Genomic DNA, 23,945 nt, shown 5'->3' with positions numbered 1-23,945 from the left:
GTTTGAGGTAGGATAGGAAGGCTGGCTTTGTGGGGAGATGGGAGAAGAGCCTCTCACTCCCAGGTCTGATGAAATATCCTGCCAGCTGAGCTAAGGATTCCTGTGCAATTAACACAATTTGCTGTGAAGGATTATGTGAAAGACCTAAGCCTGTGTGTCCTTCCAGTATGACCTTTTTCCTTTCCCAGATTTGTAAACCTGGGGAGATTTCCAGGACTCTGACAAGAAGCCCCACTTAGGGTACACTCTTGTGCAACCTTATGGTCTATGGTTTTACAGGATCAGATGGCAGTCTTATTCACAGCACTCTGACAGGCACTCTGTCATTTATTGAAGTGTGTGTGTGTGTGTGTGTGTGTGTGTGCTTTGAGACAGGGTTTCACTGTGTAGCCCTAGCTCTCCTGGAATTCACTATGTAGACCAGGACTGTCTCTGTCACCCCAGTGCTGGGATTAAAGGCAAGCTCCACCCCTGCTCTGCTTGTGTGTGTGTGTGTGTGTTTCTGCGCGTGCATGCAGTTCTTAGCAACACTTTAAGCTGTAACTTAAAGGCCACCAAAATCATATATACATAGTTGCTGCTGAGACACTTAGGTCCAATTTTCACTTAGCTTTGAGAAAGCCACACCTACTGAAGAAATCTTCAGTGAGTATTATCCTTTCTCCAAACACCTGTCATCCTCCCTAACAGCAATGCTTAAATCTTTGTTAAAGTCTTTTTGAAATAAATGTTGGCCCTGTTCATACTGGCTACGCTGCAGTTCTTTTCTGCAGTGAAATCAAGATCCTGGCTTTATCTGAGCAGAAGACTGAGCACTCAGGCTGTGATAGGTGACAGACAACGTGGATTGTGGATCTACCCTGGCCTGTAGGTAATTGCTCCTGACAAGCTCTCTACACAGTGTGCCAAATCTGACCCCTTTCCAAGATCTATTAGAGTATGGCACATTTGTTTCAACTGTGGAAGCAGTCTTGGTATTTAATGAGCGTTACACTTTATTTGGAGTTCTTTATCTCCCCCCTGCACCCCTCCCTGCCTCCAGGGTTTATCTAGGATCCATATTCAGGGTTTATCTACAGTCTGTATTAAGTTCGCTTATTGTATCTCCTTAAGCCCCTCCTGTCTCTGACACTCTTCCCTTTTTGCTGACCTTGTTGGTTTTATAGAATACCAACACTTTTCTATACAGTCTCTCAACCTGGGTTTGTTTAATGTTTTCCTTATAATTAAACCAGTACTTTGTAGTTTTCATTTTCATTTTGCTTGTTTCATTCCTTTGTTCAAATGTTTCCAAGAGCCAAAAAACCCAAAACCAACCAACCAAACACTCCTCCCCTGCAATCAAACACCACCAGCCAACCAACCAACTAACCAACCAACCAACCAAATAAAGATACGGATTGTCTTGGAGACAGACTGGAGTTGGGAGCCTTTCTTGTCATATAGTCTCCGGGGGATGTGCTGGATATGATGTAATTTGTGATTGGTGGTTAGTACTGGTGGTGATATTAGGCATCATATTAGGCATCATTGGATGCCTGCCTCAGAGTTTGTCTTTTTTTTTTTTTAATCACAAAATGACTTTTTTTTTTTTTTACTTTTTTTATACTTTTTCTTTTTTACTTTTTCTATACTTTTATTTTTGGAAGAAAGCCAGTATGTTCATCCTTCTCTTAAGGGTCAAGGAGTTAGGAGTTAGGGGTGCACTTTAAAGAACACAGTTCTTTGACATGGCAGATTTGTCTGCTGCCCACTGATTTCCCTGCTTATACTAGTATGAACTCCTGGATATTGTGTACTTTATTTCATAATCTAACACATTATTTATTCTGTTGATTAGATTATCAACCATGTTATTTGCTTTGATGGTCAGATTGCTACAGTTTTGGTAATGGGGAGCTCTTTTAGTTGGCTGCCATCTCTTGCCTGTTCTCTTTGTGAATTGTTTCCCATCATTTGTCTTGAGGCAGAGTCTCTGGCTGGGTTGCTATTCAGGATGTAATGCAGGATGTCCTTGATTTCGAGCACTAGGCCTGCCTTGGCCTCCGGCGTGATGGGATTACAGGTGTGCACCAAGGCTGCTGGTTTATTGTTATGATTAGTGAGCAACACTTCCCCCCACCACCCTCATGATAAGTCTGAATTCATTCTCAGTACCTGACATTGCACTGGAGTGGCATCTGTGGAAACAGATCTTAACAGGTTATAGTGTAAAAAGGTCAGAGATACGGTGAGTTCTGCATAAGCCAGTGGGTAGCAACTTAGTTTCTTTGTTTGTTTTACAAGCCTCAATGTCACCACAGAATGCAGAAAAAAATAAAATACTTGGTTAGGTTCCTCTTATACATTCTCCAATTCTCCCATTTTTCTCCAAGGAGAATGATCTAGGAACTGAGTTTATTTTTCCCTGCTGTAGTTGATTCTGGTCTAAAGTAAGTACTTTTGTTTCATCTTTACTTGGTTATTTTAGAATGTTTTCAAGAGGCAACACCCAAAAACAACCACCCTAAAGAAACCTAAAATACAAAAATCAAAACAAACAAACAACCAAAAATAAAAAATAACAAACAAAAAACCAAGGTCTCATGTAACCCAGGTTGGCCTAACTTTGTATGTAGCCAATGATGACTTGACAAATCTTTTTGTGTTGTTGTTTTTGTTTTGTTTTGTTTTTTGTTTTTGTTTTTTCGAGACAGGGTTTCTCTGTATAGCCCTTGTCCTGGAACTCACTCTGTAGACCAGGCTGGCCTCGAACTCAGAAATCTGCCTGCTTCTGCCTCTGCCTCCCAAGTGCTGGGATTAAAGGTGTGTGACACCACCACCGGGCCATTTGACAAATCTTATATTCTCTCCTTCACCACTAGAATGGGCTTACAGGCCTGCACTACCATACTCCAAGCACACATCACCACATCCTACGGTCCTGAACCATTATATAGGATGTAATACCATACCCAACTTTTTATTTATTTATTTATTTATTTGTTTGTTTGTTTGTTTGTTTTTGAGACAGTGTTTCTCTGTGTAGCCCTGGCTGTCCTGGAACTCACTCTGGAGACCAGGCTGGCCTCGAACTCAGAAATCTGCCTCACAAGTGCTAGGATTAAAGGTGTGTGACACCACCGCCCAGCGATTTGACAAATCTTATATTCTCTCCTCCACCACTAGAATGGGCTTAAAGGCCTGCACTACCATACTCCAAGCATGCATCATCACATCTTATGGTCCTGAACCATTGTATAGGATGTAACACCATACCAAACTTTTATTTATTTATTTATTTATTTATTTGTTTGTTTGTTTGTTTGTTTTTGAGACAGGGTTTCTCTGTATAGCCCTGGCTGTCCTGGAACTCACCCAGTAGACCAGGCTGGCCTTGAACTCAGAAATCCGCCTGCTTCTGCCTGTGCCTCCCAAGTGCTGGGATTAAAGGCGTGTGCCACCACCACCCGGCTTATTTATTTTTATTTCAAAATAAGATGGCTTGCCTCCCTTTTTGTTGTTTTTGATTTTTTGAGACAGTGTCTTATGTAGCTTAGGGTAGCTTCAAACTCATGATCCTCCTGCTTTTGCTTCCCAAGTACTAAGGTTACAGGCACCAGCCAACACAGTGTGTATGTGTATACATGTATATGTACATACATATACACACATGTATACGTATCCCATGAATCCAGGAGCTCACAGGATTCCACACAGTTCCCCACCTTCTTTTGACCTTTCTGTCACTAGGTACACTCAAGATGCACACTAGTGACAGAAAGGTCAAAAGGTCAAGGTGCACAGAAAGACATACATGCGGGTAAAACACCCATTCACATTAAAAAAAAAACTAGAATGAAAAATGTCAGAATGCATATAAATTTATCTAATTCAGAGAAATTTAAATAAATCAAAATCTGCAAATCTTGTAAAAAATCAGTAGAGTGCACAGTACAACTGCGGGGAGACTCATCCAGGAAATAGAAACAGAATAAGTTTGAAAAGTGACCTAAAAGTGCACACAAAACAACTCAACCTGAGTGACCCTAGCAGATGAGACAATTAAGGGTAAACTGTGTTCTGGGTAGGTGTTGAACCACAGTCCTGCTGTGTCAGCCTTTCCTTTTTGGTCAGAAATCTCTTTACACCTACGTTCTGTAGAGAGAATCTATTATGTACTATGTGGAAGCATCACCTATCAATCAAAAACCTATGACCAATTATCTTAGGCAGGAAATAGGAGGTGGGAGTTCCGGCATGAGGAGAGAATTCTGGGAAAGATTCGGGCATAGGAGATTTTCCCTGAACTCTAGAGGAGATGAATGATTGAAACTGAGAGAGGTAACTAACTACATGGACGACACAGGAAAGTTTAAACTGGTTATGAGCTAGTTGGGGAAACAAGCCAAAGTTTACGGCCTCTGCATTTATTAATTGTTTCAAGAGTTATTGTTCTGGGAACAAAAAGGCCAGATAGAAAAACTTGCAACTACAACATTCATATTTTCTTTTCAGTGAAAAGTGTAGTGGCTCATAAATCAATTGTTATTACTTATATAACAGAAAGAAAAACTATCATATAATCTGAAAAACACTGCTGTTTAACACAATCCATATATAAAATGTTTCCTCTGTCCCTTCCTCTGTCCCTCTGTGTCTCCACCCCCCCCCCCCCATTTTTCCTCTTTGTGTTTGAACTGGAAGCCATGACCTTTGGCATGCTAGGTAGGCAATCTACCAGTCTGCTCAGTCCACCACCGAGATATACTCCAAATCTCCCATATTTAGTGAACACAGTTTGATGGGGTTAGGTAGATAGACCCCTGTAGCCAGGAAACTATCCACAGGAGAAGCAACATTCATAAATTTCTCAGTGCCTCTTGTTGTGGCCAGACTCTTAAGATGGGATCTCCTCTTTTTATTTTATTTTATTTTTTTAGATTTATTTATTTATTAAGAGTATTCTGTCTACATGTTTGCCTGCAGGCCATAAGAGGGCACCAGATCTCGTTATAGATGGTGGTGAGCTACCATATGCTCACCACCATCTATAATGGTGCTGAGCTCATGTTGCTGGGAATTGAACTCAGGTCCTCTGGAAGAGCAACCATTGCTCTTTACCTCTGAGCCATCTCTGAAGCCCAGGGATCTGCATTTTTAAGCTGAATAGATAGTTTACCATTCCTAACCATGCTGTGCAGTATGTTCAAGAACTTACTCATTGTTTAACTGAAATTTTATACTATCTATCTATCTATCTATCTATCTATCTATCTATCTATCTATTTTTTGAGGCAGGGTTTCTGTCAGACTCAAATCTCTGTCACTATGGATAATAAAATAAATGTAAAAAGAACAAAACCCAAAATGTGGTTTAGAGAGCATGCTCAGTTGACCTGCTCTGCCCAGCCTTCAGTTGAACGACCAATAGTGACGTGTATGTGTGTAAATAGTGATGGTGTGTGGGGGGACACATTTCACATAGAGGAAAGCAGTCTCTGTTTAAGCTTACAATATGTGGGTATAAGACAGTATAAGAACTTTGCAAGTTTTGAGCACAGTTCTAGGAGGCAAGTTCCAAAAGTATTTTGAAGGATAGAGCAACCAAAGTTATTTAATCTGTTAGATTTTTCATCTCTCTACATCGATTTGTGCTTATTTGGAAAACAGCCAGTAGTCCTGTCGCTTCATTGTGACGTCAGCAGAGACACGCCAAGTACATCGTCTTTCTGAAAACCTCAGTGAAATGATAAGGAAAAATAGCTCCTTTTTGTTCACTACAGATTTTCCCCTGGCAAAAGCACCATGTGGGGGAGATTTCTACCTGACGGAGAAAAGACAACCATTGTATCACTAAAAATTGATGTTTTTTTTTTTTTTTTTTTTTTTGGATTTGGGTTTTTTTTTTTCGAGACAGGGTTTGTCTGTATAGCTCTGGCTGTCCTGGAACTCACTCTGTAGACCAGGCTGGCCTTGAACTCAGAAATCCGCCTGCCTCTGCCTCCCAAGAGCTGGGATTACAGGCGTGTGCCACCACTGCCCGGCCTGATGTTATCGATTTCTTTCTTTCTTTCTTTCTTTCTTTCTTTCTTTCTTTCTTTCTTTCTTTCTTTCTTTCTTTCTTTCTTTCTTTTTTTTTTTTTTGCGAGACAGGGTTTCTCTGTATAGCCCTGGCTGTCCTGGAACTCACTTAGAAGATGGTGTTATCTACCTTTCCATTACTATAACAAATTTCTGGGAGGATAAACTTTAGAGAGTTTTTTTTTTCTCCTAAGGATGGGACCCAGAACCTCACACATCCTTGATCTTGGATTTCCCAATCTCCAGACCTGTGGGAAATAAATTTCCGGGTTTATATATCATGAAGTCTGTTACAGCATCTGGAATGGCTCAAGATACATTGTAACAGAATGTTTACTTTTCCTTCTCGATTTTTTTTCCCCAGTAAGCGGGTATAGGAAAGGATGATGGTCCATTACAGTTAGGTTGATGGGGATAAAATGGTGCACTAACTCCTGTGAGCACTAGGTGGCAGGCTGGTGCAGAATGCTGAAACCCACTGCTTTGCTGTCACCAGGTCTGGAATGTGAAGTTTGGGTGAATTCAAGAGTTTTCCATTTCATGGACTTATATTACAAATTTCTTCTAGTTTCTAATTTTAGACATTCAAATACAGGCTACAGGTCCGACTCTTGATAAAAGAACCGTTTCTTCGTTTCTTTCCTTAATGTTATTGCTCAAGCTCTGGTGACATCTAGATTTTTTTTTTTTTTTTTTTTTTTTTTTTTTTTTTTTTTTTTTTTTTTTTTTTTTGGTTTTTGGTTTCTCTGTGTAGCCCTGGCTGTCCTGAACTCACTTTGTAGACCAGGTTGGCCTCGAACTCAGAAATCTGCCTGCCTCTGTCTCCCAAGTGCTGGGATTAAAGGCGTGCGCCGCCGCTTTTTTTTTAAAGAATTATTTATTTATTTTATTAAGTTCACTGTCACTGTCTTCAGACACACCAGAAGAGGGCATCAGATCCCATTAAAGATGGTTGTGAGCCACCCACCTTGTGGTTGCTGAGAATTGAACTCAGGACCTCTGGAAGAGCAGTCAGTGCTCTTAACTGCTGAGCCATCTCTCCAGCCCAGCCTTCACTTTTTTTTTTTTTTTGATTTGGTTTTTTTTTTTCGAGACAGGGTTTCTCTGTATAGCCCTGGCTGTCCTGGAACTCACTCTGTAGACCAGGCTGGCCTTGAACTCAGAAATCCACCTGCCTCTGCCTCCCAGAATGCTGGGATTAAAGGCGTGCGACACCACTACCCAGCTACTTTTTTTTTTAACAACAACAACAACAACAACAACAACAAAACATCAAGAAACCCAAAAAACAAGAAACAAAACAAAACAAAACAAAAAAACGGAGTCTTTATTGGTCTTGGCTACTTGAGGGGGTTGGATTGGGAGGAGTGGGTGGCATCAATACTTAATACTGAATCATGCACCAGGCAGTGGTGGCACGTGCCTTTGGGAGCCAGAGGCAGGCAGATCTCTGTGAGTTTGAACCCAGCGTATTCTACAGAGCAAGTTCCTGGACAGCCAAGGCTACACAGAGAAACCTTGTGTTGAAATACTGAAACCAAAACCCAAGTCAAAACAGAAAACAAACAAATACTCCAAACAACCCACCCCAAGCCCCCCAAATCAACCAACCAACCAACCAAAACCAAAAGCCAAAACAAAATGGAATCATTTGATTTAAGGCATGTCCTTGTCTCAGTGATAGGTCAACAGAAGAGAATGAGAAAGGAGAGGTCTTACATAGGTGACACCTACACAGAAAATCAGCATAAACCCAGTGTGGAAATCATGTTGTTGTTTTTCTTTCAGTAACTTAGAATAGCAGTTAGTGGTATAAGAGTTACCAGTTTCTTTCACCTAAAATTCCAGAGAATACCAGGGACCTAGACTTGTTTGTTTGTTTGTTTGTTTGTTTATTTATTTATTTTGGTTTTTCGAGACAGGGTTTCTCTGTGTGGCCCTGGCTGTCCTGGAACTCACTCTGTAGACCAGGCTGGCCTCCAACTCAGAAATCTACCTGCCTCTGCCTCCCAAGTGCTGGGACTAAAGGTGTGCGCCACCACTGCCTGGCTAGACTTGCTTTATTGTTATTATTTTTAAAAGTGTTTCTCTCTCTCTCTCTCTCTCTCTCTCTCTCTCTCTCTCTGTGTGTGTGTGTGTGTGTGTGTGCGCGCACGCGCGTGCCCACAATTTCAGGGTACATTCTCCCATGGCATGCTAATCTTTTATTCCAGCACTCAGGAGGCAGGGGCAGGAGGATCTCTGTGAGTTTGAGGACAGTATGGTCTGCATAGTAAGTTCCAGTCCAGTGAGACCTCATCTAAAAACATAAAACAGGACCAGAAAGATGGCTCAGTGGTTAAGAGCATTGACTGCTCTTCCAAAGGTCCTGAGTTCAAATCCCAGTAACCATAAGGTGACTCACAACCATCTAGTAACGAGATCTGACACCCTCTTCTGGGGTGTCTAAAGACAGCTACAGTGTACTTAACTATAAATAAATCTTAAAAAGAACAATAAAACAAAACAAAAACCAAAACAACAACAAAAAGTAAATGTAAAATATAGTTTTAGACTGATAGAAATATAGCGAACACATTTGATTGTGTTTGTAGGTTTTTTACCAGAAGACATAGAAAGTACGACTCATAAAGCTAAAATTTGATGAATTTGATCCTTAAGAAATAATTTAAAACTTCTGTACCACAAGGGACAGAATAAACAAAAAACAAGGTACTGAAAAAAAAGAAATTCTTAATATATATTAATGACATTTGAAAATCTAGATTATACAATCTTTTAAAAATCCATGAGAAAGAGACAGCCTATTATAAACTGGTTGCAAGATTCCCCAGGTCATTTGTGGGAGAGGAAGGCAGATGGTGGGGCTGGGGCCAAAGCTCTCTTGGTAGAATGCTTGTCTACGTTGCACAATGCTTGTCTATGTTCAGCTATATAACAAGTTTGAGACCAGCCTGGGATACACAAACACTGAAAAACAGACACCGTGCCCCTCACCCCTGCGACAGAATGGCAGTCAAGACGTGAAAATACACTCAGCTTTAATAGAGAAAACATTGGTGGCCAGAGAGATGGCTAAGCAGTTAAGTCTTCAGTCAGTCTTCCAGAGGACCCAGGTTCACTCTTCAGCACCCATATGACAGCTCACAACTGTCTGTAACTCAAATTCCATGGGTTCCCAGACCCTCATGCAGACAAACATGACAACAACACACCAATGCATATGAAGTAAAAATAAAATAAAAAAAAGAAAAACATTAACTGTAAGGACACATACCAAATTACACATTGCTTTCACAGACAATACCAAATATCTAGTGAGGGAAGGTGTGGGTGTCGGTGAAGTAACAAAGAGGAGTTCAGCCTGTTACGTGGCTCCTAATCTTTAAGTTTAAAAAAAATGAATGAAGGAAGCAATACAGACCATGAAGCCCTCTCTTCAAGGCTTCCCGCACGGACGGGCTCCCTGAGGTCTCCTTATCAACAAGACCGATCTGCACCAGAGAGAAGGCCAGCCGGAAGCGGAAGTGCTGTGACACCTTTCCTTCCTAAGGACTGCGCTTGCTTTGCTTTCCCCAGCACTGCTGAGGGCCGTCGCCCACTTACTGCTCCATAGTTCTCTCCGCTCTCTGTGAGAGGAAGCATAGGGATTGGATCTTGGCTTTGAACACGACAGCCATTGGTGTCTTAGCTTTTCATCTCCCTTCCTTCCTTCCTTCCTTCCTTCCTTCCTTCCTTCCTTCCTTCCTTCCTTCCTTCCTTCCTTCCTTCCTTCCTTCCTTCCTTCCTTCCTCCCTCCCTCCCTCCCTTCCTCCCTCCCTCCCTCCCTCCCTTCTTTTCTTCTTGAATATCATCCTGGCCTAGGAATTTGAAAAACATTCCATGATATTGGATTCATGGGTTGGACATAAATAATTTTTTTTTTGAAAAAAAAAAACCAACAAATGAAGTTAGTGTACACTAATGCATTATTTCAGGAACCGACAGCATCTTGTATTCATTAATATCCATTTTTAAACATGTCTAACATAAGAATGGCAGTTCTGTGTCAGACACCATACAGAACAGTGGGATGAAAGATCATCCAGCGGTTCATGGTGCATTTATTGTGTCTGTGGGCACGATCCAAGAACAGCGGCTAGTGAGCTTCGTGGGCAGAGCAGAACCCAGGAGGGAGAGCAGCAGTCAGAGGGAGCTAAGTGAATGAGCACAATCAGGCTCCGGTCCAGAGCTCCAGAAACGAATCTCCATCACAAAACAAATCAAACCAGGGTGGGTGAGAAACTCCAGACAGAAGTAGTCTAATAAATACATGTATTTTAAAAAAGATTTATTTATTTTTATTTATAGGAGTACACTGCAGCTGTCTTCAGACACATACCAGAAGAGTACATCAGATCCCATTACAGATGGTTGTGAGCCACTGTGTGGTTGCTGGGAATTGAACTCAGGACCTCTTAACTGTTGAGCCATATCTCCAGCCCCAATAAATACATATTTTATCAGCAGAATATCATGTGACATTTAATTTTCAGGATAAAATTTAGGGAAAATCATCGTATTCCAAGTTTCCCAAGTTCACTTCTAAGTTCCTACACTTAATGGTGGCAGCATTACCCTTGGGTAATGCAGGAAGAATGTAAACTTTCGTCAAAATGTGACAGTTGGTATTGACGGCCAACCTGACAGAATTTAGAACCACCCAGGAAACATACCTCTGGATATAGCTGTTAGAGCGCTGCCTTAATTTGGTTTCCATTGCCGTGATAAAGGCCAGGACCAGAAGAAACTTGGGGAGCAAAGGGCTTATTTGGTGTAATACTGGGTGTCTTGATTACTTTTCTGTTGCTGTGATAAGATACCAGGATCAAGGTAACATGCACAAGGAAACCTTCAATTGGGTTTGTGGTTTCAGAGGCTTAGAGTGCAGCAGGATGACTGAGTGATGACCACCCTGAAGTCTGAGGCAGGAGAATACTGGTGTTGGCTGGAGATTTTTGAAACCCCAAAGCCCAGTCCCAGGGACATACCTCTTCCAACAAAACCACTCCTCCTAATCCTTCCCAAACAGCTTCACCAACTAGGGAACAAGCAGTGAAACTCATCATCAGCCTATGGGAGCCATTCTTATTTAAACTACTACGCCTGCTCACAGTGCACTGGGGGAAGCCAAGGCAAAAATCCTGAAGGCAGGAACTGGAACCGAGGCCACGGAGTAACACTGCTTGACTGCTTGCTTTCTTATACAAGTCATGATTGCCTGCCCAGAGGCATCACCAGCTACCCAGGATCCAGCAGACCCTTGTACATCAATCATCAATCAAGGAAAATGGGCCACAGGCTTGCTAACAGATCAGTTTATGGAGGGAATTTATCAGTTGAGGCTCCCTCCCATCAGATGACCCTAGCTTGTGTCAACTTGACAAAAAAGCAGTCATTACAGGAGGTCTTTAGATTATGCCAATCAAAGCGGGAAGGCGCACCCTAAACACGGAGTGACGCTCTTCCATGGGCGAAGGTCCCGGACTGAATAAAGGAGAAACAGGAATGGAGAGATGACTCAGTAGTTAAGAGAACCAGCATTTAGTTCCCAGCACCTGCATTTGGTGCACAACTGCCTATAGCTTCAGCAGCAGAGGATCTGACATGTTTCAGAATTTTGTGGGTATCCACACACTGGGCACAAGGGCACACACATACACAAAAATAAAATCATGAATGGAAGGACTGAGTCGAGGACATGCTCTTTACTTCTTGACTACAGATGCAATGTGACCACCGGCTTCCTCCTCCAGTCGCCATGACACCCTTGCTTTTATGGACTCTACCCTCCAGCTGTGAGCCAAAGCAACCCTTCCTTCCCTCTGTCAGCTTTGAATTTTTGTTTTTAGTTTTACAACTGCAAGACGACTAATTAAAAGAATGGTATTGAAAGGTGCGGCTGCTACGGGGTTAACTGTAGTATATGGATTAAAGGGCTTTGAAATTGTTTTTAGAAAGGATGTGGAGGAGTCTGGAATTAGAGACTAGAAAGTCCACGGATGCTGTAAATAGAGCTTAATGGGTGTCTTAGTTAGGGTTTTACTGCCGCGAATAAACACCATGACCAAGGCAACTCTTTTTTTTTTTTTTTAAGATTTTTATTTTATATATATGACGAGTACGCTGTAGCCATCTTCAGACACACCAGAAGAGGGCATCCCATTACAGACGGTTGTGAGCAGCCATGTGGTTCCTGGAATTGAACTCAGGACCTCTGGAAGAGCAATCAGTGCTCTTAACTGCTGAGCCATTTCTCAGTTCCCCAAGGCAACTCTTATAAGGACAACATTTGATTGAGGCTGGCTTACAGGTTCAGGGGTTCAGTCCGTTCATGGCAGCATCCAGACAGGCGTGGAGCAGGAGGAGCTGAGAGTTCTACATTTTCCTTAAAGGAAGCCAGGAGTAGACTGTTTTTAGGCAGCTAGGAGGAGGGTCTCAAAGCCCATCCCACACTTCTTCCAACAAGGCTCACTTCCGAATAATGCCCCACTCACGGGGTCAGGCATATTCAAACCACAGGCCATGCTACTGTGAGTTCAGAAGACCAGAACGCTGACAGAAATATAGACAGGGAAACTTTTCTTGTGAGGTTTTAGAGGGGGAACAATAGCTGTATTAGGAACAAGGCTAGAGGTCATCTGTATGATGTTCTGGCAAAGAATCTGTTGGGTTTCTGTCTGCTGCGAGGGTATTCATCAGAGAAGACCACTCTGACATGGGTTTAAAGCAATAAAACGTTTTTATTAGCCTGACAGTGACTACATTGGGTGGTTGGGATCCCATTGTAACCCAGAGCCTTTCTCACAGTGAGCTTTTAAGTACAAAAACTATATCAAAATATACATCAGGAAATATATCACAAACATTGACATACTTCAGTTAACAAGAACAGTTGGCCAGAAGCAGAACTGTAGAAGTCAAAAAGCTTCTATATAGGTAGACTTTCCCAGAACTGTGGACTTTGATGGATTAGGTCTTTGTGTTCATTTTGGCAGGTGTTTGCTGTCTTTATGCTCAGTTTTATGACCTGTGTGTGTGTGTGGGGGGGGCTGTCATGGCGCCAGTTGTGCTAAAGTCTGGGCGCCTCTAAGGTTTTGTTACGTGCCCATGTCCCGAGAATTTGAGCAAAGCTAAATACAGGCCTAACGGACTGGTTTGATTGGCAGAGGAACCTGCAAGACAAGGAAACATTAAGGCTGACTATTGTGGGGACTGCTTGCTGTTCTCAGTCAGGTCTGCAGCGCGATAGCCAAAGAGTGAGCAGAAAGACACGAAGACTTGTGCAGTCTGAGAAGGAAAAAGTGTGTGAGGGCGTTTAACCTCACACCAGGCAGGCTTGAAAGCAGTGGTGATTATTAGATTACTACCATTAAAGAGAAATCTGGTGCTTTAAGCTACACAAGGATGACAGGGAAGGTGTTCTCAGAGGAAGACACTATTCGCCAGAGACTCCATCTTGTGACAATGCAAATTCAGGAGCCAGAAATAAGAACACCACGGGAAGTTTTCCCACCTCAGAAACAACCGCCTCAGAAAGTGTTTCCCAAGGGTCAACATCTATAGGCTGCTGCCACTATGGTCCCGGCAGTGGCTCTCAACCTTCCTAATGCTGTGTGACCGTTTAATACAGTTCCTCACGTCGTGGTTACCATCAACGCTAAAATTATTTTGCTGTTACTTCTTCTTTTTTTTTTTTTTTATTTTTGGTTTTTTTGAGACAGGGTTTCTCTGTGTAGCCCTGGCTGTCCCGGAACTCACTCTGTCGACCAGGCTGGCCTCGAACTCAGAAATCCGCCTGCCTCTGCCTCCCAGAGTGCTGGGATTACAGGTGTGCGCCACTACTGCCTGGCTTTGTTGTTTTCTTTCTTTCTTTCTTTCTTTCTTTCTTTCTTTCTTTCTTTCTTTCTTTCTTTCTTTCTTTCTTTCTTTCTTTCTTTCTTTCTTCCTTTCTCTCTCTCTCTCTCTCTCTCTCTCTCTTTCTTTCTTTCTCTCTTTCTTCTTTCTTTCTTTCTTTTCTTTCTTTCCTTCTTTCTTTCTTTCTTTCTTTCTTTCTTTCTTTCTTTCTTTCTTTCTTTCTTTCTTTCTTTCTTTCTTTCTTTCTTTCTTTCTTGATCTGGTTTTTTTCAAGACAGGGTTTCTCTGTATAGCCCAGGCTGGCCTTGAACTCAGAAATCCACCTGCCTTTGCCTCCCAAAGTGCTGGGATTACAGGCGTGCGCTGCCACTGCCTGGTCTTATTGCTATTTCTTAACTGTAATTTTGCTACTGTTACAAATCATAATGTAAATATCTGATGGCCTTAGGAAACCTGTAAAAGGTTATTCAACCCCCAGAGGGCTGGAGACGCACAGGTAAGAACCACTGGGTTGTGAGGTCAATTCCACCGAGTGTCCTAGGGAGGGCACTGTGTGCAGCTGTGAAGGAGAGGCATAAGGAGAAGGATGTTGGGCCATGGGAAGTCTGTTAGGGAAACTTGAATGTAAGGAGCCGAGCAGCCCAAGAGAGAAGCTGTATGCGTGGAGACAATAGAGCTGGAGTCTGGGGGCTACCTAAGCACTTTTGGAATTCGGATGATCCCATCAAGAGTCATAGATGTTAGACACAGATGCTGCGGGATTTGGTGCTTTCCCTCCAAGGTCTCAGTTTTGCTCTTAGCTAATCATTCCTTGATATGGTCCCATTCACCACTTCGGAATGGAATGCTCATTTGGTGCCATCATACACTGGAGACATAAACCTATTTTTGGTTTTTATAGGAGGTCACAGCTAAGAACTGCTGGCATCTCAGAAGAGACTCTGCACTTAGATTTTTAAACTGTGCTCTGGGATTGCTAAAAACTATGAGAACTTTTGAAGTTTAACCAAGTGCATTTTGCATTATGAGATGGCCATGAGCCTCTTTGAGGAAGATTCGGCTTCAAAGTGATGTGTTCATTGTCAATTGATGGGCCTGTGAGGGTGAATATTGATTGTTGTGATGGTTTGTATATGCTCATCGCAGGGAGTAGCACTATTAGAAGTGTGTCACTGTGGGGGATGGGTTTGGCGATCTTCCTCCTAGATGCCTGAGCATGCCCAGTCTGTTCCTGGCTTCCTTTGGATACAGATGTAGAACTCTCAGCTCCTCCTGCACCACGCCTGCCTGGATGCTGCCACGCTTCTGCCTTGATGACAATGGACCTGTAAGCCAGCCCCAATTCGATGTTGTCTTTTATAAAACTTGCATTGGTCATGGTGTCTGTTCACAGCAGTAAAACTCTAACTAGGACAATTGTCAACCTATTCTAGAGTCACCTGGAGACAAGTCTTTACATGTTTGTGAGGAATTTTCTAGATAGGTTAGTGATAGATGTGGGAAGACGTTCTCTAAATGTGAGCGGTACCATTTCACAGACGGGGATCCTTGGCTGAAGACAAGGAGAAAGTGAGTTGACTAAAGGATTCTTCACTCTCTGCTTCTGTGTCCTAGGTCAGCTGCCTTCCACCCCGATTGCCAAGCCTTCATTGACACGAGGAACTGTACCTTCAGATCATGATCCCCCAAATAAGCCCTTCACAACCAAACTCATCACTTGAATACAGGGAAAGGCAGAGTGTTATATTTCAATGTACTTGTAATCCCGGAAAGGAGCAATAGCAACATTGTAGATACTGTTACTTGTGTTCTTAACGAACCATCTTGTACATGGTTAGTTTAAGATAGAGTTATTTTAGGAGAAAATGAAGCTACATGTGGTTGCAAATTAATAGAGCATAAGTTCTGTACTCAGGTAATAAAGACAGTGAAGTCGGGACCATAAATTCAAGGAGTGGAGTGGATTCATGGTTGATTTCTTCTTTGTTCCTTCTTATTTTTCTGCATAAAAGAGGGTGTACACATTCTTTTACATGTATGGGCACGTTGAGTGCACACATGGCGGTCAGGACAACTCTGGGTGTCATCTCCAGGCATGCCATTCACCTCTTTTGAGAAAAAGTTCTTCATTGTTGGATCAGAGCTCACTTAGATTCACTGGACAGTGAGCCCCCAAAGTGCACATCGCCAGGCAGCCCAGGAAGCAGAAGGGGATCCAATGGCAGGCAACAGAGTCACAGCCAGCCCTCGCTGCAGTTGTTAGGGGACCCACATGAAGACCAAGCTGCACATCTGCCACAGATGTGTAGGGAGCCTAGTTCCAGCCCGTGCATGCTCTTTGGTGGATGGTTTGGTCTCAGTGGGACTGGATGTCCCAGGTGCGGTGGTACCTGGGGTTTGGAGGGCTTCCCCTTCCCTGAGGTATTTGTAAGGGTGTGCCTGGGAGGAGGGAAGGAAGAGAGGAGGAAGGGGGGTGCTGCATCCAGATGTAAAGTGAAGAAAAAAATAAATTACTGAAAAAAAATTGTGTATCACTAGGTCTGGTGAAATGGCTCAGAGGGTAGAGGCGTTTTGCTGCCAACCTTGAGAACCTGAGTTCAATCCCTGGGGCTTGCATGGTAGAAGGAGAGAAACAACTTCTGTAGGCTGTGTTTTGATCTATGAACTTATGTCAGGCATGCGTTCCTAACTACTTCCAACAAACAAACATATTTAAGACAAAAAAGAGTGCATATTATCACACCTGACATTTGTGTGTGGATTCCTAAGATCAAACTCAGGTCCTCAGGCTTTCAATGCAAGCACTTTATTGATTGAGCTGTTTCTCCAACTGCCATTTTGATTTTTAAATACATCGGCCACCTGTTTTATACATATACTAGCTGTAGGTTGTAATGAAATGCATATGATTTTATTTTATTTTATTTTTGTTTTTTTTTTTTTGAGACAGGGTTTCTCTGTGTAGCCCTAGTTGTCCTGGAACTCACTCTGTAGACCAGGCTGGCCTTGAACTCAGAAATCTGCCTGCCTCTGCCTCCCAAGTGCTGGGATTACAGGCCTGTTCTACCACCGCCCGGCTATTCTTTTCTTAATGCAACTCCCTTTTGAGAAAGAAACATGTTTTTCTAGAAGTACAGCAGGCAAACACATTTTAGTCGAAGAAAGTAAATATAATCTTGGACCAGCCACTGCAGTATAATTGGGTGACTAAAATATGTCTGTGGGAGGGTGAGCCACGCTTAAAATAAAGCACTCTTAGGATGGGTGGAGAAATTGCTTCTGTGCCCAAGAAGGCTGGCTCAACTGTGGGAGAGATCACTGACCTCAAGGATATGTGATGTTTTGTGGACAGTGATAGAGTAGAAGAGATTTACCTTTCCTGCTGTAGGCAAGCAGCGGAAGGGGTGTGGCCACCATGGATTTTGACGCAGTAGGCTCTCAGTTTACCCATAAAGAGTCCTGGGTGGCAAAGGTCCAGGTGACTGTCTGGCTCTGACCACCTAGTTCCTTTCAGTAGAGGTGGATAGAGGGAAGGGGCGTTTGGAACAGGGCAGGGCTGTAGGGGATGTGCCGTGGTCTAAGCAGACAGCAAGTGCTTTCCATCTTCTCATTCTTCCTTTGGCTTCTGAGTTGTGAAGTGTGACATCCGTTCTGTGACTGAGAGCCAAAGGTTAAGGCTCCCTTGATGTGTTTCTTCTACTTAACAGGGACTCTTTCCCCTGGAGTCTTCCTTTCACATCTCACCCAGAGTTATGCCACGTGGCCAAGATATTTGTCTATTCTAGTTTCCAGCCTCGCTGGAAAAGAAACAGACAAGAAGTGGGGGAAATGGGTAGTTTTCCGGTAACCAGTCTGCTCATTTCTAAGGCAAGTTGGTCATCTTACAGAAGGTATAAGTCGAAGTGAACAATGAAGTTAAAAGTAAGGGGAACCAAGAATCTAGAACGTAGATGCAACATATGTCTGTAATCTCTGCTCTTAGGAGGAGGAGGGGGGGTTTAAGGTCACACTGAGCCATCTTGTCTCGAATCACAAAAACAACAGGCTGTGGTAGCATACCCCTTTAATCCCATAACTTGGGTGATAGAGGCTGGCAGATCTTTCTGAGTTTGAGACCTCAAATACATAGTGACTTGCAAGCCACCCAGGGTGATTCAGTGAGACCCTGTTTCAAACAAACAACAACTCCCCAACTCCCCAAACCAACCTGCCTATAAAAACCAATTGTAAAATAAAAACTATAAAAAACAAAAACAAAACACCTAAATCAATCCAAAACAAAACAAAAATCCAGCTAGGATGTTATGTAAGAGAGCAAAGGAAAACATTGGATCAATATGACAGTGCTTTCTTCTGTTAAAAAATATTGGGACTGCCGGGCAGTGGTGGTGCACGCCTTTAATCCCAGCACTTGGGAGGCAGAGGCAGGAGGATTTCTGAGTTTGAGGCCAGCCCGGTCTACAGAGTGAGTTCCAGGACAGCCAGGTCTACAGAGAAACCCTGTCTCGGGGAAAAAAAAAAAAACCTATATATATATATATTGGTGTTGGGCCTGGTGGTGCACATCTTCAATCTCAGGAGGCAGAGGCTGTGGATATCTGTGGGTTCAAGGCCAGCCTGGTCTACACAGTGAGTTCCAGGACAGCCAGAGCTACACAGAATATATAGAGAGACCCTGTCTCGTCCCCTTCCATTGGAGGTGTGGGGTGCACAGTGAGATGTCTCAGAGAGTAAACAAAGGTGTCTACAACAATCCTGGTGACCTGAATTCAATCCCCGGCACCCACATGGTGGGAGGCAAGAACAGACCCCTGCAAGTTATCCTCAGACCTCCACACACGCAGACATACTGTAGCATGCACACACATTTTTCGAAGCTAACATAAAATGATAGCTCTCGTGCTGACATTTCCATACATGTATAGCACTGTATCTTTCTTGTACTCTTCCCCTAATCTTCTTCTTCTGTCCCTTCGTCTCACTAGTTTCCTTCTTCCCTCTAAAAAGGTTCCCATCCTCATGACTTTCATGTCAATATGACAATTCTGACACTTAGGTGACATTGGCCAGCTTGAAAATTGTTGACAGAGTCTTGGCTCTGCCTCCTTTGACAAATACACACATTATAAATTAAATTTGATTTTTTTTTTTGGTTTTTTTTTGAGACAGGGTTTCTCTGTGTAGCCCTGGCTGTCCTAGAACTCACTCTGTAGACCGGGCTGGCCTCAAACTCAGAAATCGGCCTGCCTCTGCCTCCCAGGTGTGCCGCCACTGCCTGGCTGTTTGATGTTTTGTTTCAAAACATGATATTACATTTACAGAGAGCCTAGTGCATATAGTAAAGACATGGATTTTTGCAAGACAGTTCAAAGACTAAACAAAATTCAAAATCCGGTAGTCCTCTCCTGCAGAATTCTATCCCGGGAAGGAGTCATTTAAACTCAGATGTTTCTTTCTTGGCATTTCTAGATCATTGGATTTTTTTTTTTTTTTAAACCACATGGTCTTCTCTTCATTGAAGCCTTAATCTTGCTTAAGATTTGGCCGACTGGGTTACAATTTTGACCTCTGTGGTAACAGTTTTGTTGTTGTTGAGTACTGATCATTTTTTAAGTTGGACTTTTTAATATCCTTATATTAATCTTGTTTTAGTACAAAAATCAATATTGAAAAATTCAAACACATGGGAAATAGAGAATGAAGTGAATCTCCCGGTACCTATAGCCAGCTCCAGACATTAACACTGGGCTGGATAGTCTCCTGCCTCTGCACTTGCTCTCAAGGTACTGTGCACTTACTTTCTACGATGGTAAAGGATACGAGATATAACAGCATCTGAGCCATTTTAAGCATGTTAATGTCACTGTGCAGACATTAAGTTCTCAATCCTACTCTCCACAGCCTAGCCCACCTCCATTTCACTCTCTATCTGTGAACTCGACTCTAGGAAGCTCAGGTTCTCAGAAACATGCAATATTGACAGTCTGTGACTTATTTAATAGAGAGTAATACTAGCCCCTGTTGTAGTGTGTGTCAGTTTCCCTCCTTTTGAAAGCTACATGATATCCCATTGTATTTAATATATTTTATTTATCCATGAATGTATCCTTGGGCTGCTTCCCCCTTCTGGTGAGTATGAGCAATACTGTTAAGAACACGAGTGTGTTATAGGAGAGCGAGTCTGTTCTCTCAGTTCTTCTGGGCATACATCCAATAGAATCATAGGTATGCTGAGGCTCTGACAGCTTCCCACAGCATCACTGAATGTTTCTACTAGTGATTATATCTCACTATCATATATCAGCCTGTATTTCTCTGTATCTTCCCTAATAATTTGCTAATTTAAAAAATTTTTTTGAGACAGGGTTTCTCTCTGTATATGGCCTCGACTGTCCTGGAACTCACTCTGTACACCAGAGAGTTAGAGGCTGGCCTCTAACTCACAGAGATCCTCCTGCCTCTGCCTCCTCAGTGCTGGGATTAAAGTCATGCACCACTACTGTTCAGCTATTTTAAATCTTTTGATAGCCAATAAGCCTAGAGTCATTTTCATTGTGCATTCATGGTAAAAGACCTTTAAAATTAATCATACCTGAGACCATTGAAACATCACTTAACACCCCGTTGGTAGACCCAAATTTAATTGCCTCACAAATGAAAGGTCCGCTTCTCCTTTTATGTTTGTACATAGAGCCAACTAAGGTTTGCACATTGCTAATGATTCCACCCGCACACGCCTGTGCTGGGACCTCACTATGAAGCAACCGCTGGCCTAGAACTCCTCCTCCTGTAGACCAGGTTGGCCACAAACTCACAGAGATGTCTGCCTCTGCCCTTCTGAGATCAGAGCTGTGTGCTGTACACGCCAGACAAAGCAGTTATTTTCAAAAGTCTGTTTAAAGCCATGGTTTCTGTTGGGTGTGTGCCGCCTGCCTGCAGTCCCAGCACTCTGGGGTGAAGAAGGAGCAGGCTGGAGGCAGCTTGGACTGTACCAAGAAAATGCCTTTCATCATTGCTTCCTCCTCCTCCCCCCCCCCCCCTCCTCCTCCTCCTCCTCCTCCTCCTCCTCCTCCTCTTCCTCCTCCAGTGGTTCCTTCCACCCACATGGTCCTTTGTTTACGTTCTTCTTTTTTCCCTACACTCACTCCAGGTTATTCCTCGTTGTGATTTGAATATCTGCTTGCCTGGTGTCTGAGGAGGTCAGAAGAGAGCACCGGGTCCCCTGGAGCTGGATTGAAGGCAGTCGTGAGCTGCTGTGTCTGGAAACCCATTTCAGGTCCTCTGAAAGAGCAGCTTAAGCACAGTGCCATCCCAGACCCTTATTTCTGATTTGATGGGTACATGCTACTTCACCTGTCTTTTGTCAGGTCCATTGAGGTGAGGCAAACGTGGGAAGAGTGGCATTGGCCGTGGTCTGCTTAGCATCCACTGTCAGAAAGAAGAGAAGAGAGATAAATGCTGGTGCTCAAGTGGCTAGAGAAGTTACTTTTCTTATTTCTGTGATAAATGTTGCTCAAAAACCAGTTCAGGGCAGGGAAGGGCTTATGCTATCCCACAGTTTTAGAAGAGATAAAGTCCACCTCACTAGGGAGTGTGTGAAGGCAGGGGGTGAGGCGGCTTTATCTAGCAGACCTGATCCCATGGGATGATGACGCCCATACCCATGATGGGTCTTCCCTCCTTCCCTCCTCCGTTAAAAAGTTCTGGGACCTCCTTCCCAGATCCATCTAGAGGTGTGTTACCATGGTGATTCTGATGAAGCTGAATCTGATGAAGTAGCTTCCTTCTTTGTCATCTTTCCTTCACTTTCAGACCCCAGTCTGTGGGATGGAGCCATGCTCGCCCCGGTTTCTTCCCTTTTTAGGTAAACCTCTCCAGAACGCTGCGCAGTCATGCTCAGAAGTGTGTCTCATAGGTGACTTCAGATTTAGGGTCGTCGTCGTCGTCGTCGTCCTGAAGATTGACCAGAGTAGCCATGCGTTTCCATTTTTTGAACTAGATTCATTCGGTGCTTCATTTCTAACATTTAAGTTGTGGTGACCTTGTTTTCCTTGCTGAGTTCCTTACCTGTGGCTGGCTTCATCATCAGTGCTGAATTTCTTGCCCATTTTACGTTTTCCTCTGTGTTCCCACTTACTTTCATTTCACAACTTGATTCATTTGCTTGCTTATATCCTCTTTGAAGCCATCTTCTGAAAAGTTTCACAAAATTCTACTTATGGTGGGTGTCTGCACACACACCACACACACACACACACACACACACACACACACACACTGGTCAGAGGTCAACTTGAGAGAGTCAGTTTTCTTCTTCTACCGAGTCTGGTGAACTGAACTCAGGTCATCAGGCTATAAGTGAGCCACCTCCACGCTGAACCACCTCAATGGCTTGGCGTATGGACTATTTCTCTGTTGCTGTGATAAAACAGCACAGCCAGAGCGATGTTGAAAGAGCTTATTTTGGCTTGTGATTCCAGACAGACAAGAGGCCATGGCAGGGGCCATGGTAGAAAGAGGCAGGCATGACTGCAGGAGCAGGAAGCTGAGAAATCACATCTTCAGTCACAAGCAGGAAGCAGGGGGTGGGCGGGGCTATGAACTCTCAAAGCCTGCCCTAGAGGTATCCTTCCTCCTGCAGGTCTGCACCCCAGATACCAAGTAGCTGAGACTATGGGGAACATTTTTCATTCAGCGATTACACCCCAACTTATCTATTTTTATATTAGTCAACTTTTGAAGTCTTCTGTTATCCTACCCATTTAGTATCTCTGAGGCCAGTTGGAGGAGTCATGTTGCTGTGTTCTTTTATGCTTCTTGCATTTCTGTACTGCTATTTGAGCATCTGTTGGTTTAGAGCTCTCTTCTGGAATTATAACCATATTCTTATTGAACAGCATATTTTTGACAGCTCCATCTCTACTACAACTCAGAAAGGAGAAAACAAATCAAACTGTTTAAGATATAAACATACAGAAGTATACTTAAAATGGGTTGTCTTTGTTAGGGTTTCATTGCTGTGAACAGACACCATGACCGAGGCAACTCTTACAAGGACAATATTTAATTGGGGCTAGCTTACAGGTTCAGAGGTTCAGTTCATTATCATCAAGGTGGGAGCATGGCAGCATCCAGGCAGACGTGGTGCAGGAGGAGCTGAGAGTTCTACATCATTATCTGAAGGCTGCTAGTGGAAGACTGACTCCCAGGCAGCTAGGATGAGGGTCTTAAAGCCCATGCCTACAGTGACACACTTCTACCAACAAGACCACACCTCCAAATAGTGCCAGTCCCCGGGCCAAGCATATATAAACCAGTACATTGGTTAAAACCAAATATATCACCAATGCCCATGAAATAAAACATTGCAAAATTAACACAGAATGTGACACAAAGTTAAAAACTAATTAGGAAATTGCTAATGAATGACATGAAAGGATGCATGGAAAGGGGAAAAATGGAGGAGGCAAAAGAAAAGAAGGGAGGTAGAAGAATATGATAGGGGAGAGAAAAGAACAAAGAAAAGAAAAAGAAAAACCACAGTTTCCCAGGAGTTTTAAAGAAGAACTGAATAAATATAAGGGAAATTAAAAAAAAAAAATAGAAGTGAAAGGGTTTTGCTGTTGTTGCTTTTTTGTTTTTTTAAAGACAGGGTTTCCTCAGTGTAGCCCTGGCTACCCTGGAACTTGCTCTGTAGACCAGGCTGGCCTCGAACTTAGAGATCTGCCTGCCTCTGCCTTCTGAGTGCTGGGATTATAGGCTTGGGGTGTGGGGGATTTTTAAAACAATAAGATAAAGTAAAAATGTGACAAAAAGTATAGCAGAAAGGGGAGAGAAGTGACAAAGAGGAAACAGAAAAAGAATAAAAAGAAAAGAAGATGGCCTCACAATGAAACCACGTGCACACACATCATATGTAAATGTATGACGAGGAATAAAGAACACAGAGTTTTTAAAATGTAGCAGAGCAAGAGCAAAGCCAGAGG

The sequence above is a fragment of the Apodemus sylvaticus genome, chromosome 7 (assembly GCF_947179515.1).
Source record: "Apodemus sylvaticus chromosome 7, mApoSyl1.1, whole genome shotgun sequence".
Classification (NCBI taxonomy): domain Eukaryota; kingdom Metazoa; phylum Chordata; class Mammalia; order Rodentia; family Muridae; genus Apodemus; species Apodemus sylvaticus.
Note: the sequence above shows the minus strand (reverse complement) of the source record.